The sequence below is a fragment of the Geotrypetes seraphini genome, chromosome 5 (assembly GCF_902459505.1).
Source record: "Geotrypetes seraphini chromosome 5, aGeoSer1.1, whole genome shotgun sequence".
Classification (NCBI taxonomy): domain Eukaryota; kingdom Metazoa; phylum Chordata; class Amphibia; order Gymnophiona; family Dermophiidae; genus Geotrypetes; species Geotrypetes seraphini.
The window spans coordinates 193,695,436-193,712,933 of NC_047088.1; the positions used below are offsets into that span (position 1 = coordinate 193,695,436).

General features: G+C 43.2%; 1 protein-coding gene across 1 annotated transcript in view; it reads left to right on the forward strand.

Annotated features, from left to right (window-relative positions):
* The window catches only part of PDE11A (phosphodiesterase 11A), a 568,355-nt gene that overhangs the window by 469,394 nt on the left and 81,463 nt on the right, over positions 1–17,498 (forward strand). The window lies entirely within an intron of this gene.

Below are 17,498 nucleotides of genomic sequence, written 5' to 3' on the forward strand. Positions count from 1 at the left end.
TAAAGTTCTTTAAGCTATGTATGGGTGATTGTAACAACAGTGAAACTAAAGTAGATAGAATAGAATTGCTAATCAGTGCGATGGATGTGTTTGTTTTTGAGTGGAAATTAACTCAAAACGTGGCTCAATAGTCAACAAGCAAACACACATTCCATCATCCACCATCTGCAGTTATTCTCTTTTTTAAAATTTAATTTCTGTCAGATCTGAAAATCCGAGTTCGTAAAGATAAAAAGATCCAAATGGTAACAAAGCCTTGATTGCTTTGTTGCTCATTTTAGGATAACTAATGCATATACAATAAAACTAAAATTACTTGCCATTAGTTTTCCAGGACCAATCACGTCAAAGAATGTTGCTTGTCTGGGCGGTTGCATTCTTATGCACACAGATGCTCATAACATTGACAGACTCTTGTGTACACGACGTACGTATGAAGGAAATTTTTAAAAACAAAGTAAAATTCTGGAATCTCTTGTGGCACATGCGGAATCTCTTCGGGGCACACCATTGTGCCATGGCACACAGTTTGAGAGATACTGCTTTAGGGTTATGTGCTAGCATCTGAAAGTGAGGGCTGTTGTTCAAGATGAAATGTCATTCACTAATATAACAGTCACATTCTTCTTAAAGACTGTGCACCATGAGGCATCTAACTTAGGGCTAGATTCACTAAGCAAACCGATCGTGTACCGATCGGTTTGCGACCCCTTTGCAACCTGATTTTACTCCGGCCTGATTCACTTACCTCTCTGCCAATCTGATTCCAATCTGCGCATGCAAATGAGGGGAACGGCATGCAAGGTAGACAGGGACCCGATTCACGAAAGAAATCTTGCAAATCAACACAAGAAGTGACTGCTGGGGACCAGACACAAACGTCATTTCCGACTCTCCAGCTACATTTCCGCCCTGCTCTCTGCACACCCTGCTCTCTGCTGCCCTGACAATATTTATCTCTCTGCCCCCCGAATCTCTCCTGCCTGCTACCCTGAATCTCTCCTGTCTGTCGCCCCAAATCGCCGCCCTGCTGTGCCCCAAATCTCTCCTGCCTGCCAGCCCGAATCTCTCCTGCCCTTCCCTGCACTTCAAGCACATGGTTTTAACCCTTTGGTTTAAAGCGGGTTAAAACTAAGGGCTTGCTGGGATAATAAAAGTAAAATAAAAGGTTTTTTTTTTTAAAAAAAGGTTGCGGCTCAGACGGGTCTTAGACACATGCGCAGACCATCTACAGATGGTGCATTACAAATTGGTAGGGTTAAGACTTCAACTCAGTCCTGAAAAAGTGAGCCTTTAGCCTGGACTTGAATACCGCCAGAGCGTGATGTGCTGAGTCAAGCAGGTTGTTCCAGCGCAGCAAGGCAGAAGGGACGGAGTTGGGAGTTGGCCGTAGAGAAGAAGGGTATAGACAAGAGCGACTTACCCAACGAACGGAGTTACTGGGATGGAGTAAAAGGAGAGATAAGAGAGGAGAGATATTGAGGAACCATGAAGTGAATACATCTATAGGTCAGTAAGAGGAGTTTGAACTGTATGCAGAAGCGGACAGGGAGCCAATGAAGCAAATTGAGGAGGAGGAGGGTAACATGAGCATAATGACCTTGGCAGAATATGAGGTGTGCAGCAGAATTCTGAACAGATTGAAGGGGAGAAAGATGGCTTAGCGCAGGGGTGCCCACACTTTTTGGGCTTGCAAGCTACTTTTAAAATGATCAAGTCAAAATGATCAACCAACAATAAAATTTTAAAAAAACACAAAGCACACTGTATGCAGAGAAAATGTTAATTATCATTTATATTCTGGTTTTTTTTCAAAGAGGTCAAGGCAGATGACTCTATGCACTGTCACCTCAGTAACAACCATACAAAAATAGACAAATATACCCCCTCCCTTTTTACTAAACCGCGATAGCAGTTTTTAGCGCAGGGAGCTGCGCTGAATGCCCCGCGCTGCTCTCAACGCTCATAGGCTCCCTGCGCTAAAAACCGCTATTGCGGTTTAGTAAAAGGGGGCCATAGTGCAAAATATAGACAGCAGATGTAAATTCTCAAAACGGACACATTTTGATCACTAAATTGAAAATAAAATCATTTTTCCTACCTTTGTTGTCTGGTGATTTCATGAGTCTCTGGTTGCACTTTCTTCTTCTGACTGTGCATCCAATCTTTCTTCCCTTCTTTCAGCCTGTTTGCTTTCTGTCCTCCAGACCTCATTGCCTCCCCCAACTTTTTCTTTCTCTCTCCCTGCCTCCCTTTCTTTTTTCTCTCTTCATGCCCCCTTTCTTTCTTTCTGTTTCCCTTCTTTTCTTCTGTCTCCCTGCCTGCCCCCTTTCTTTCTTTCTCCCTGCCCTCCCCCAAGCCACTGCCGCCGCCATCAGGGAACAGGCCCCCAAGTCGCCACCACCATCAGGGAACAGGCCCCAAAGCCACCGTCGCCTCAAGCTCTCCCTGCTTCCCTGCATCAGGCCGACTAGCATTCCTCTCCCTGACGTCAATTTTGCCATCGGAGAGGAAGTTACGGGCCAGCCAGGCAGCCAGGCCCGGAACTTCCTCTCCGACAGCAGAATTGACATCAATGAGAGAAAGGCTGATCGGCTCGGTAGATTGTGAAGGCAACGCGAGTCTATCACGGAGCCCGGGATGGGCTCCGTGATCGACTCACTTTGCCTTCGCGATATACCGGTTGATCGCGATCGACGTATTGGGCACCCCTGGCTTAGCAGAAGACCTGCAAAAAGCACATTCCAGTAATTTATGTGAGAGGTGATGAGAGGGTGGATGAGGGTCATGTCAGCATGTTCAGAAAGGAAAGTCCAGATTTTAGCAATGTTGTATAGAAAGTTGGGGTGGGGGGGAGTATTTCTGGAAACAAGGGAAGGATTGGTGAAATATTCTGGGTACAAGGAAACATTGCACACAGAGAGGGGATGCTAGATAAGGAACAAAATGGTAATGTGGTTCCAGACACAGGGCGGTACAGGCCATAGGAGATGCTGAGCATGAGGGAAGGATTGGGAGAGATTCTAGATATGGGAAAGAATAAAGACAGGATCATAAAGTAGAGCTGCTTGATTCCCGATTTGAATTGATTCCTGATTCACTTTGGCTGAATTGATTCAAATCGATTTGTTCTCAGAAAAAAATTTGACTCACCGATTCAGTGCAGCCTCATAAGGGGGTGCTCTGAGGGCAGGCATTGTCATGGTCCGGGAACTTCTCTGAAGCGCAGCCTTCACCACACGCTGCTCTTGCCGGTGCTGGGCTTTCCTCTCTGCCGAGTCCTGCCTTCACAGAAACAAGAAGTATGTTTGCTTCCAGAAAAACTCCCCTCCATACCCCTATGTTTACATATATTCATCCAAGGATATTTTTGGATAGCCCTAATGAATATGCATGAGAGAGATTTGCATATAATGGAGGTGACAGGCATGCAAATCTGCCCCATGCATTTTCATTAGGGCTATCCTCCAGGACAGGGTTAGGAACCACTGGTCTACGGTACACAACTGACGAAGTGGAATATGTCAATAAGCCTGACTACCAGGGCAGGATTAATTTGTCGAGGGCCCCTAGGCACACAAGTACACTGGGCCCCCTGCCCCGTCCCACCCCCCCCATGCGCCCAGGCGGAAACAGGAAGCTGCGTCAGAGGGAAGCTTTGGGCAAGCAGTACCGCTTGCACAATTACAGTCCCCGTTGCCTTTCTTACCCGCGTTGCTTGCTTGTTTTACTTTCCGTCGATTAAGGGGGGGGTCCCGCATTGCAGGGAGGAAGGCCATCTAGATAAGTGTTGCTGTTCTTTTTTGAAAAATTGAAGTTGTTGTCTCATGGCATGAATATACATTCACAACTCTAGCTAGATATAAATAAAGTTTGCATTTAAGGGTGGGAAGGAAGTCTGACATAAATGTAACCAATTCAGGATATGGACTTGAAATAACATAAATGTTATAAGAGGTTCTATGTACTGAGCATGTTGCCTCCTTATGATACTTCAACCTCCTAGTGAATTTATTACTTGGGAGAGATTTCTTAAAGCTGGGGCGCTGTATGAACAGCTTGAGCAGGATGTTATTTATATTGTATGGATATATATATATATATATATATAGGTTGGTCACATTTGTATGTTAAATTTTTTTTTTTTTTTAAGTAATTTCTTACTATCCAAAACCCCCCTTTTTTTTTTTTTACTAAGTTATTCCATTGTGGGTTGAATACAGTTTGAAGTGATCCTTCTTCTTCTTTTGGTAACACAATTATCGACAAGTCTACATAATCGGGTTTTAGAATTGGTAAAACTCGATGCTAAATAGCCAAGCAATGTAAATTAATCAATCGCTTGGCTATTTTGCATGGGGTTTTACTAATTTGCATGGCCGGATCAGAAAATGGTCAATCGAAGGGAAAAATACGTGGTGGGCCATTTAGTGAATCGGGTTGGTTAGCAGCGATCGTCGCTAAACCTATGAAAACAGTTTTAGCAACGATCGCTGACTAAAGTGAATCTAGCCCTATGGGCTCAGAAATAGAGGGGTGAAGAAAGAGAGAGAGAGAGAGAGAGACAAAGAGAGATGGTGGACAATAAAATGGAGGGAGGGAGAGAATGGCAGATATGTTGGACCGAGGAGAAGCAGACCTGGGGAGGTGCAGATGCTGGGTAGAAGGGCAATCTGGAAATTAGTGCATATCAGTTTTTATTTCTCCAGGATTGTATTACTTTGCTGAGTATAATTAGGGGGGGTTCCCAGTTCGATTTCTATTTCTATTTGTGATCCCTTGTTCTATATTTGGTAAAGATCTGGATGTGTTGTATGTGTGAGAAGTAGGGCTGTACATCAATTAAAATGTTTAATTATATGATTAATGGCACAACGTGCCCCTCAAATTTCTCTCCTTCTCTCCTCTGTCACCATATCCTTTGGGTTTTTTCCATCCCCATTTCCAGAATCTGGCCCTCTCAAATATCATCCCCCACTCAGCAAATCTTCCTGTGCTCCTACCTTCTACCCGTCCCGTCCCCACCCCCTCTCCCGTGGTCAAATAGCACTTTCTCACCTTCCCTCCCCCCATGCCTGGATATCTCTCTCGCCGCACACACCCCGTGGTCAGGTATCTCTGTCCCTTCCTCTCTCCCTCCCCCTGTGGTTGGACAACTCTCTCTCTACTTCTTCCCCCCTCCCCCATGGTCTGGTCCGATGCAGTTTGGTCAGGTCGGGTTCGTGTCATGTCTCTCTCCTCCCTTCCCCCTATGGTTGTCCCTCTCTCCTCCTTCCCTCCCTTTCTCTAACCTTTCATTGCCATAGGCAGTGCTAGCGATTAAACCAGAGCACTGCCTGCAGGCAAGGTGGCTCCAGTCTCTCCTGATCTCTTCAGTCCCTGCTATACCAGAAAAGGAACTTACATCAGATATTCTGGTATAGCAGGGACTGAAGAGACCATGAGGGACAGGAGTCGCCTAACCCACAGGTAGTGCTCTGCTTTAACTGCTAGCACTGCCGGAAGGTTAGAGAACGGGAGGGAAGGATGAGAGAGAGCCGACCACAAGGGGAAGGAGGGAGGAGAGAGATCTGATCTGACCCAACCGAATAGGACTATGGGGGGATGGAAGGAGTAAGGGAAGAATATAGTGGACTGCATCAGGTGGTGGGTAAGTGGTGCATCAGGTGGTGGGTAAGACGGCAAGACAGCTCTCCAGGGAGGGCAGTGGCGGCTCTCTGAGGGGGGTGGGGGTCATGACAGTTAGGATGGCTCTCTGGGGGGAGCAGTGATGACAAGGCAGCTGTTTTTTGGAGACAAAACGGCACAATTTAGAATGTGGGGTAAGGGAGAGAGAGCAATGCTGGATGGGCGAAGCAGGAGAAGAGACAACTGCGTAAAATTTTTAATGCAGTTAACCATTTAACGCATTAATCGTGTTATTAACACGTTAAATGTACAGCCCTAGTGAGAAGTAATTTAAAGTTGTTTTATGTGTAGTAGTAATGGCAGGTGGGGATACCAGGGGAGAGGCAGGGAAGAAGGGGGGGGTGGGGTCATGGGCCCTTCTTCCTTAATTTCTGCATTGGGCTCCAGTATGTCTAAAACTGGCCCTGCCTAGGGAGAGACTTCTGGAGTTAGCACAGCATCAAAATGTTCTTTTTCAGTTGCAGGATGAACAATCAAGGAGCGCAGAATGGAACTGAGTTGTGGCTCTGTAGATGGTTTATTATATTTACATACTTTGAAATAATTGTTTTCTTGAACTCCATGTTAATAACAAGAATATGTTTTTCTTTCATATTTAACTATGTTTTGCCTATTGTTTTTAGTTATATCTATTGTTTCATATTAAATTTTAAAAATTATAGGATACATTTTATGTTTTGTTTGAATTTTCAAGATCTATTAAATGTAGGTTGGGTACAGGGATGGGAAAGAAAACTATAGGGATGGTGAGAGTATGGTACCAATATGAAGGGAATGGTGCAGGGACGGAAAAGACTTGACTGGGGACAGGTGGAGATGAGGACTAGATTATGTCCCTGTGCAAAAACTCCAGTTTGCACTTCCCTTGAAAACAGGCTGTCTTTTAGGTATTGGTTAATGTCTGTAGACTTTTAGGGGGAAATTCTGTAAATGATAAAGATCTCAATCTGTATATTTTGGAGGAAATTCGGGAGAGGGGAGACTAGTGCTGCCCGATTCACGATTCGAATCGGTTCACCAATTCACTTCGGATGAATTGATTTGAATCAATTTAAACCAAAAATATATTGGCCTCTCGATTCGGTAACTGACCTTCTCCCCTAGTTCCCTAAAGCAGGAGCGGCATTGCTGCCTCTTGCTGGCCGGCTGCTGCCGTACCTGCTTTAGTGGGCGAGGGGGGAAGATCAGTCAGGAAGTGCTGGTGTCCGGCTTCCCCCCTGGCCTCCCGCTGGTGTCCGACTTCCCTCCTGCCCTCCCGCTGGTTTCCGTCCTCCCCCCTGGCCTCCCACATACCATTTACTACTAGCAGCAGCCTGCAGAGAAGATCGCTGGGGCTAGGATCGCAGCAGAGGAAACAGCTCCGAAGACCTATATCAGCTTGCAGAGATCTTCTCTGCAGGCTGCTGCTAGTACGTAAATGGTGCGTGGGAGGCCAGGGGGAGCACGTAGGCCTTCCAGAGGGGGTACGCAGTCCTTCAGAGAGTGTGGTACAGGCCTTCAGGGGGGACAGGCAGGCCTTCAGGGGTGGGATGCAGGGCTTCAGGGATGGAGTGCAGGCCTTCAAGGGGTGGAATGCAGGCCTTCAGAGGGGATGCAGGCCTTTGGGGGAGTGGTACAGGCCTTCAGGGGTGGGGTGCAGGTCCTCAGGGGGAGGTGCAAGCCTTCAGGGGTGGAATGCAGGGCTTCAGGGGGGGTGCAGGCCTTCAGGGGGGGACAGACCTTCATTGGAGGGGGGCCCTGGTGTAGAAGTACACAGAGGGAGGGAGGGAGGGAAGGGGAGGTTCAAAGAGACATGTATATGCCGGATTTGGGGGAGAAGAAATAATGGGTCTAAAAACAGAGGAGAGGGAGAGAGATGGTGGACAATGGGATTTAGGGAGGGAAGGAACAGAAAAGGAGAGAAGTTGGACACAAGGGATGGTGTGGAATGGGGGATAGAGATACTGGATAGGAGAGTAGTTGGGAAAAGAAAGGGAGATATGGTGGACCCTGGGGTGGTGGGGAAGGAGGGAGAGATGCTGGATGAAAGGGTAGTTGAGAAAAGGTGGATCTGTGGATAGAGACTAAAAAAAGGAAGGATGCCAGACCTCCGGGGGAGGGAAGGGAAACGGAAGGGGAGGACAGAGATAGAAGAAGGATGATTAGCATGGAGAAAGAAGAAAGAAGGAGACCCTGGCAAGCAAGTTAACAGAAGGCAACCAGAGCCGGGGACCAACAAGATTTGAATAATGACCAGACAACAAAAGGTAGAAAAAATAATTTTATATTCTGTTTTGTGATTACAATATGTCAGATTTGAAATGTGTATCCTGCAGAGCTGGTGTTAGACCGCAAACATGCGCTAGGATTTAACAGAGAGAGGAAAAGTTTGTTTATTTTGTTTACACCACAGCGACAGTGTGGTTAGGAGAAGGCAAAGGGGGTGAAGAGGCTATAAAAGGGGTGAAAAGGCTATAAAATAAACCCTCCAGGATGTTTGAAAAAAACACCCAATGGAGCAGGAAAATCGAATCGAATCGAAAAATCGATTCAATAGGCTGAATCGAATCGAATCAAAATTTTTTTTCCTGAATTCGGCAGCATTAATAGAGACATTTGATTACCTACGTAATGTAAATGCACGAGTCGAGTCTCTTTAATTTGAAAGGAAACTCTGCAATGAGAGGGCATAGGATGATGTTAAGAGGTGATAGGCTCTGGAGTAATCTGAGGAAATAGTTTTTTTCGGAAAGGGTGGTAGATGCATGGAACAGTTTCTCGGAAGAGGTGGGGGAGCCAGAGACTGTGTCTGAATTCAAAAGGGCCTGGGATAGGCAGGTGGGATAGGCAGGTGGGATCATTCGGACAGAGAAAGAGATAATGGTTACTGCGGATAGACAGACTAGATGGGCCATTTGGCCTTTATCTGCCGTCATGTTTCTATGACATCTAAAAAGATAAGTGCCTCTCTCTTGTCAATCACATTTAGGAACCTATTACAGAATCCTACTATGGAGTTTGGCATGGTGCCTATCTTTTGTAGAATCGTACCTAAAAGGACAGGTGCCTATCACCCAATTCTTTTTTTTTTTTTTTTCAATTATGAACTTGTTTAAGCTCATAATTGAATCCAATTTTCTAATTGTTAGGTGCCTCTCATTTGTAAGCTCCCAGCATGGCTGGCTGATACTTTCTAAAGTAGATGTAGGTACTTGACAGCACTAATGACATAAGTTCATTTTTGCATATAAATCTGCTTGATTTATAATTGAGGGACAATGCTCAGTAGGTGCTCCACTCTTCTCTGTATGGCTAGAGCTGTCTGGGGTGTTGCTTGGGATTTGAACATTTAAATATGCAGAAAAAAACATATCCAGCAATATCCATTAGAAGAGTAATCAGATCTGGTGCTTTGACACATCCTTTACATGTAAAAGATCTTAGCAAATAAAAAAATAAAGAGAAAGATTGATTAGCAACATTAGCAAGCCACTCAGGGTTTTATAACACCTCATTTCTGGCCGTCAGCTTTGCTCCCATTACTTATAGCGCATGTCAATGACCAGGCAAGCATTAGGCTGATTTAAAGTGTAGAAGCCAGTTAGTATGACCTGTACATGGCTCCTTCGATGGAGTATTTATTGTCTCAGAGGATGTTAATGTCCTCATCATGCCATGAATCCGAACAAGCTAAATTAATTTTGTTTTGTGGTTGTGTGTTAGCAGCATTGATAAGTGGGAACTAGCATCATGTTTCCTGTTATAGGGAGCAAGCAAACCTCAGTGACAAAATAACTGTGTCAAGACCTCTGTTAATGTTGTACCTGTGAAACAGCCCCCACAATACTCTCTTTCTGCACAGAAAGTGTGAAAAAAGGAAAAGATTGTATTAAAAAAAAAAAACCACTGCAAGAACTCACACTCCTAGGTATGGCCAATCCATAGACTCAATTACCACTAGCCCTCAGATTGTACAAATGATATGCAAATTTCTGCGTGGAAAATTGGGTGCTGTCCTGAGATGAACGCACAACTAAATTGGTTAATGAGCCAATTAGTGCCATTCATTGGGTGCCAACAGTCAATTGTTGGTGTTAATTGGCAACAGTTTGGATTATGCTACATTCTATTCTAGTGTCTCGCAAACTTCTGGAAGCCGCGGCACACTAAACCCTGTGCTGCGGCTGGAGGGCATCCGGAAATACGTGATGTCATTGTGTCGATGTCCGTGCGTCGATGTGCGAAGGCCCTCCAGATGAGGCCCTGAGCCGCCATTGGAGGGTGCTGCAAGAGAAGAGGCGTGTAGAGGAGGAGAGGCACCAGTGAGGGAGGACAGGTGCCGGCGCCAACTGACTGTCCACAGAACATGCCTCTTGCCATGAGAGGCACGTCCTGTAGACAGTCAGCCGACACCAGTGCCTCTCCTCCTTGCCAGCATCTCGCAACAAATGCTCCGATGCTGCTCTGATGCTCGTAGAATTGCTATGAGCATCAGAGCAGTGTTGGAGCATTTAGCACTCTGGGCTGCAGTAGAAACCTCTACCACGGCTTAGTAAAAGAGGGTTGCAAGTAAAACAGTGTATTATGCACCAAAATAGATTTTTATACAGTTGCTTTCCTGATATGTGCATAATCTCATGCACATAAGTTTATTTACTCATATACACATACACATACCCATACCCAGGGGTGAGTTTTCTTTATTTCTCACATTATGTGATACTTGATCAAAGGCTGCACTGTACCTCATATGACCCTAAATTCCTGGTAGCCCAAGTGGGCCCTCAGATTTTCTACCCGCAACCCTGAAGCTCTCCCCTGTTGCACCCCTCATCCCTCCTTCCAAGCCCACAGAAAACCTCATTGTCCTAAGTGGGTCCTCCAGCCCACCATGAAAAGTCAGGAAGCAGAAGCAATTACCACTTGCTTCTGCTCCAGCACCACCATCTTTCAGTAGAGAATGGCCCTTTTGTAGTTCATCTGGTTCCAAAGGATTATGGATTCCACCAAGAAAAAGATGGACATGAAAAGGGACTAGAATAGAAAGATAGTAAATGACAGCAAATAGAGACCTGAACGGTCCATCTAGTTTGCCCAATATTTGCATGCATTATAAATTCATAATTACATTGTCTTTTTTACTTAGTTATTACTGGGCTATTAACTGTAAAGTCTGCCCAATACTGTCTGTCCTTAGGTTTCAGCTACTGGAGTTGCCATTGAAGCTCACTCCAGCTGGTGAAAGACCCTTCAGAGAACCCTAGGTCACAACCCTAGGAAAAATGTTCATTGGTAATTAAAGTCAATTAAACAATTTAGAGTTGTGCGTGGAATTCGGGTAGGCACCGCTAGATGCTGCTGATGCAGGCGCCTAACCTAGGCACCATGTACAGAATCTGGCCATGTGTGTGTGGCTTCATGTATTTCATCTCTGTTTCACTGACCGGGAAAATAGAGAAGATAGATAACGGGTCCTGTCAAACTGCCTAACTGCAATGATTTAATGTGTCAAAGCTTCTATGGTGCAGCAGCCGGGACCTGTTTCTCCCTCAGAAATGCACTTCAACATTTTGGGGGGCAATGGGGGTCTCTTATACTTCTGGAACCCTAGTCTGAACTGGTTAAAATTTATTGGAAGAAGGTGTTGATGCCCCTGTACAGGTCATTGGTGAGGCCCCACTTGGAGTATTGTATTCAGTTTTGGAGACCGTATCTGGCGAAAGACGTAAGAAGACTTGAGGCGGTCCAGAGGAGGGCGACAAAAATGATAGGAGGCTTGCGCCAGAAGACGTATGAGGAGAGACTGGAAGCCCTGAATATGTATACCCTAGAGGAAAGGAGAGACAGGGGAGATATGATTCAGACGTTCAGATACTTGAAGGGTATTAACGTAGAACAAAATCTTTTCCAGAGAAAGGAAAATGGTAAAACCAGAGGACATAATTTGAGGTTGAGGGGTGGTAGATTCAGGGGCAATCTTAGGACATTCTACTTTATGGAGAGGGTAGTGGATGCCTGAAATGCGATCCCGAGAGAGGTGGTGGAGAGTAAAACTGTGACTGAGTTCAAAGAAGCGTGGGATGAACACAGAAGATTTAGAATCAGAAAATAATATTAAATATTGAACTAGGCCAGTTACTGGGCAGACTTGCACGGTCTGTGTCTGTGTATGGCCGTTTGGTGGAGGATGGGCAGGGGAGGGCTTCAATGGCTGGGAGGGTGTAGATGGGCTTTACACCCTCCTCAAGGGCCGCAATCCCTTTTACCAGTTTTTTCCATTAATATTAATATTTTTAAGACTTTTCTATTTAGAGATGTGTTCTCCTAGGCAACTGAACTTTTAAAATAATGTACTAGGAGATACCTACGATGAGCAACTAGACTGTTCCCCCTACTTTCTGTGTTTTCCTCCCCCGGCCTTTCTGTTCTATCACAAATTGGAGTTCTTCCCCTGTCCCTTTTTGTATTGTATGCTATTTTTATTTTTACTATTTTTATTAAATAATAATAATAATTCTATTGTATGCTGATACTAATTTTATTGTAAGATACTTAGTTACTCTGTGATTTACGGGATATCAAGAAATGACATATAAACTTGAAACTTGAACTTGAAACTTAATGGGAATTATTTTGCTCTCAAACACATTTTCAACACATCATACAGATGTTGGAAAGAAAACCAAATATCAGTAAGGCGATGCTGTCTGCTCATAAGGTCTCTCTTGTACCATCCGATGTATATCATGTGATCTTTGAAAAAACGAAATACCCTGAAAAATTATTGTCTGAATGCTAACCCTGGGCAAAGTTTCTAATAGGAAGCAATCAACATTTTTCTGGAGCATAGATGTAAGCTGCATGCAAGTTACATAAATGCATTTATGAGGATGGATCTTCCTTTCCTGTGGAACAAGGATAATTCTCAGGCCTTCTTAAGAGGCGCCATGTTTTTTAGCAACCCAGCTATAACTGTGAAGGGAAAGGATTGTTTATTCTGAATAGAAAAAGGCAAATTATTATTGATGTAAAAGTAAGTTTGATACAGTCAGTCACTTTGGCCAGTCATTTAAGCCAAGTCTGATGATTGTTCAATCCTACTCTTACCTTACCTTTAGGAAAACATTAAAAACCCATTTATTTGACAAACAAGAATGCTGTTTTTGATATTATAATGAGGTGTTTCGGTTCTTATTCTTTTTAATGCATGTTTTAATCTTTTAATTTTTTTATAATATTTTATTATGTAATACTAGATTGATGTATGCAGTTTGTGTGTCTTTGAAATTGTATCATGTGCTGAAATGTCTCAGCTTTTTCCTCTTGTGAACCGCCCAGAACTACTGGTAGGGTGGTATATAAGAAAATAAATTATTATTATTATTACACCAATCCATTTAAGGGAAGAAGCATCCCTTGACCGTTCAAAATCAAAATTAAAAACCTTCCTATTTAAGAACACCTTGATTTATAACCGTCCTATTAAGGACGCCCTGAATCAGAACCTCTCAGTCCTAATTTCAGAACGGACTCTCTCTCCCTTATGTGCTTACCTTTATTGACTTTCTGTTCTATAAACTGATGTAGTTCCTCCCCCCCTTCCCATCTGTTCCAGTATGTCTGTTTGACTCATTATTCATTTGGACACGTTTGTTGAACTATTTTATGTAATACCCAATTTTAAGTTATATACTCTGCTTAGACGTTTGAATAAGCGTAATAACAAATTTTAAATTAACTTGGAAACTGCAGACATTCGTTTGAATGACTCCTGTTGCATCTGCATGCTTTATACAAAGACTGGTAGCATTGCTCTCTTCTTTTCATAACTCCGTGCACTGCCTCATGAAAGGAGAACTGTCTCCCAGGTACACTGAAGCTGCAATGCCGCTTCGTTCATCACAGCAGCATCTTCTAGCAGTCCCCTCGGTTCGGCAATTATTTTATGATACCACACATAAGACTATTTATTCAGTGGTTTCGCCTACTTTGTGGAATGCTCTTCCTTTGGGCCTGAGACAGGAGAATAACCTAAGCAAGTTTAAATCCAGTCTCAAAACTTTTCTTTTTCAAAATGTTTATGAGATTTATAACTAGAACTAAACATACGATATATGAGACTTAAGGCCTCTTCTATTAAAACGCGCTAGCAGTTTTCTAGTGCGGGGAGCCGCGTTGAATGGCCCGCGCTGCTCCTGATGCTCATAGAGTTCCTATGTGCGTCGGGAGCAGCATGGGCCATTCAGAGTAGCTCTCTAGGCTAAAAACTGCTAGCGCAGTTTAATAGAAGAGGGTGCTAGGGGTCCTTTTACAAAGGTGCGCTAAGCGTTTTAGCGCACGCTAAATATAAGCACACACTAACCACTCACTAAATGCTAACACATGCATGTTAGTCTATGGACGCATTAGCGGTTAGCGTGTATGTCTATTTAGCATGCACTAAAACGTCTAACACACCCTTGTATAACAGGGACATATTTCAGATAATTCCCCTCTCCCTTTTGTTTTTCCCATCCCCCCTCCTTTCATTTTTCTGAAATGTATCCCATTTATTTCCCTTTTGTAGCATGTATTACTTGTTATTTGTTGTATATTATGTTGTCTTTTCCCCGTGTTACTAATATTTAAAAAAAATTTCTTTTTATTATTATAAATTTTGTACAATGCTCACCGCTTTGGTATTTAAAGCGGTTTATCAAGCTTAAATGAACTTGAAACTTTTCTGGAAATACTCTTTCATGAGTGTTCTCAGAAAAAGGGATAATCACAGTAGCAGAAAATGTGCTGTTAAACATTAGGCTACAGCAAATATTTCATATATCATCTCTCCACACCTTCATTTTTTTTTTTTTTACTTTGTATTTTGACAGCATGACAGGCTGCCATTAGCACCTTTCGGGGGACGGATTGCAGAAAAATATCAGCTTCTGAGATTTTTTTTCTTTTTAACCAGCTCATGTGCTAGCAATTCATACTAAGATTCCAGAAGTGCCTAACTGCATCAATAAATGGTTTTCTCATCTAATTGTTGAATAAGATGTGCTGATGTCAGCAGGACTGAATACAGAAAGATTCAATAAGGTAGCACAGCTCATCCACTGGCAACTCTAAACACTATATCGTTGCTCTACGAGAAATACAGCGGTATCTAATCCTGACAGGATTGCAGAGTGTAGAACTACAGTAGATATTTCCCCTTACAATGCACCATAAAAACACATTCAAAATTCTAGTGTCACTTCAGCAGCAACAATACAAATTCCCTCCACTGCCAGGCAGATTATAAAAATATAATACCCCATAAAAAAAGCACTCTGTTTATATAGTAAAGCTGCCATATAAAACCAACACTACTACCCAGAATTTAAACAAGAATGCTGCAAAGATTATTTGAAGCTCTCTAGAACACCAATGCTTTCCCTATCGGAGAAACAAACCAAACCAGACTGCTACATAATCCCCTACATCAGGGGTGTCAAAGTCCCTCCTCGAGGGCCGCAATCCAGTCAGGTTTTCAGGATTTCCCCAGTGACTATGCATGAGATCTATTAGCATACAATGAAAGCAGTGCATGCAAATAGATCTCATGCATATTCATTGGGGAAATCCTGAAAGCCTGACTGGATTGCGGCCCTCGAGGAGGGACTTTGACACCCCTGCCCTATATAAATGTTTTATACTAGCAGAATGCCTCATCTCAGCCTATGCTCTTTCCCCTACCCCAGGGGTAGGTAGCTACGGTCCTCAAGGGTCAGGATCCAGTCGGGTTTTCAGGATTTCCCCAATGAATATGCATTGAAAGCAGTGCATGCAAATAGATCTCATGCATATTCATTGGGGAAATCCTGAAAGCCTGACTGGATTGCGGCCTTCAAGGAGGGACTTTGACACCCCTGCCCTACATAAATGTTTTATACTAGCAGAATCCCTCATCTCAGCCTATGCTCTTTCCCCTACCCCAGGGGTAGGTAGCTACGGTCCTCAAGGGTCAGAATCCAGTCGGGTTTTCAGGATTTCCCCATTGAAAGCAGTGCATGCAAATAGATCTCATGCATATTCATTGGGGAAATCCTGAAAACCCGACTGGATTCCGCCCCTCGAGGACTGGAGTTGCCCACCCTGCCCTACCCTTTGCCCAGTATCTGCCCTTTTTCTCCCTCCCATTCACCATCTGCCTGATCTCTCAAGTCTCCATCCTAATTGCATCTCTGTTTTAAGATTGTTATTGTTCTCTCTATTATTATGTCACTGTTATTCTGTTTGCTAGCATTGTTTTTTTGAATTTGTATCTGTTTCTAAAATAGTAAGTGTTGAAATAAAGAAAAATACATTGCTAATTGGATAGTCAATTGAAGCAATTGGTGTGGGTTAGCGTGGGTCCTTTCATATGTAACTAGCCTTGTCTGGCTGACCATCAAGGTGGAGAGAAGAGAGGGCACTCTCTAAAGTTAAAAGGGGATAGATTCCTTACAAACGTAAGGAAGTTCTTCTTCACCCAGAGAGTGGTAGAAAACTGGAACGCTCTTCTGAGGCTGTTATAGGGGAAAACACCCTCCAGGGATTCAAGACAAAGTTAGATAAGTTCCTGCTGAACCAGGACGTATGCAGGTAAGGCTAGACTCAGGGCACTGGTCTTTGACCTATGGGCCACCACGGGAGCGGACTGCTGGGCACAATGGACCACTGGTCTGACCCAGCAGTGCCAATTCTTATGTCCTTATGTTCAGGTCAAACTGCTGATATTAGCTCTGGTCTATATGGTAGGTAAGTTAAACTGGTACTTTCTAAGTAAATGACTTCATTCTAATCAAGGGCACTTTCTGGTGTTTATGACAGAAAAAGTGGTATTATAAAGAGCAAAAGTGGAGCTGTGTGTGTTTAATTGCAGTATCCCAAGAGATTCAGCAAAAATGTAATCTGTTGTCCTTCAGGAAACAGTCAAAGCATGTTTTTATCCTAAGTGGAGATTCTGTATCTGCAGGTTAGGTTTGGGAGTTAAAATGTTTGAACTAAGATTGATGGTTTTGGTTAAAAGTTTGGAAGAGGAAATTATGAGCGAGACAGATTTTAATTCTATTCTATTTTTTTGTACATTTTTTTATGGGAAATGATATTCCGAGTATGTAGGTTGTATTATACTTTTGTTGCAAGCTACCCTTTTCCTTGCTTTGCTTGTAAGGTGTAGCTTATAAATACTGTAAATTAAATAATGACTTTACAAGCCACAGATATTGTTGTAAGAGTTGATTGTACAATTGTTAGGGAAGAATTAAAGCAAGTGGAAAAAGCATGCAGAGCATAGCTGATAGGTGCAGCTTAATTGGTCAACCTGAGTCATTTTGTCAAAATGTAAATCTTGCTTGGTAAGAAGGCTCATGCATCTCCCTATGCTATAGTGCAATTTGTTTTGTTTTATATGACTGTTTTTGTGTACACCACTTTGATGATTATTCAGAAGTCAGATGAAATTGGCGCTGAAGTTTTTGCAAATTTAAATGTATTTAAGTCCAAAAGAAAAATTCCTTCGGTGATCAAAAATGGGCATCACAACCTTACAATCTTCCTTAACAGGGGATGTGCAAAATATTCAGAGTCTGATTTAAACTAGCTAATGAATTGGAAACCATGGATCTCCCAAGATCTACTGGCAGAATCAGATGAATCATTCCCTGCGGTTCTTGGGGTTATTTACAAATCTAAGTAGATTACAGCTTACTTACAAAGTCAATTTCATAGGAACTTGGATAAAATGACCCAGGATTTATTTCTGACATGACAGTGTTATAAACATTTTTTTTAGAAGAGGTTTGATTAAACACCTACCTTTTTAG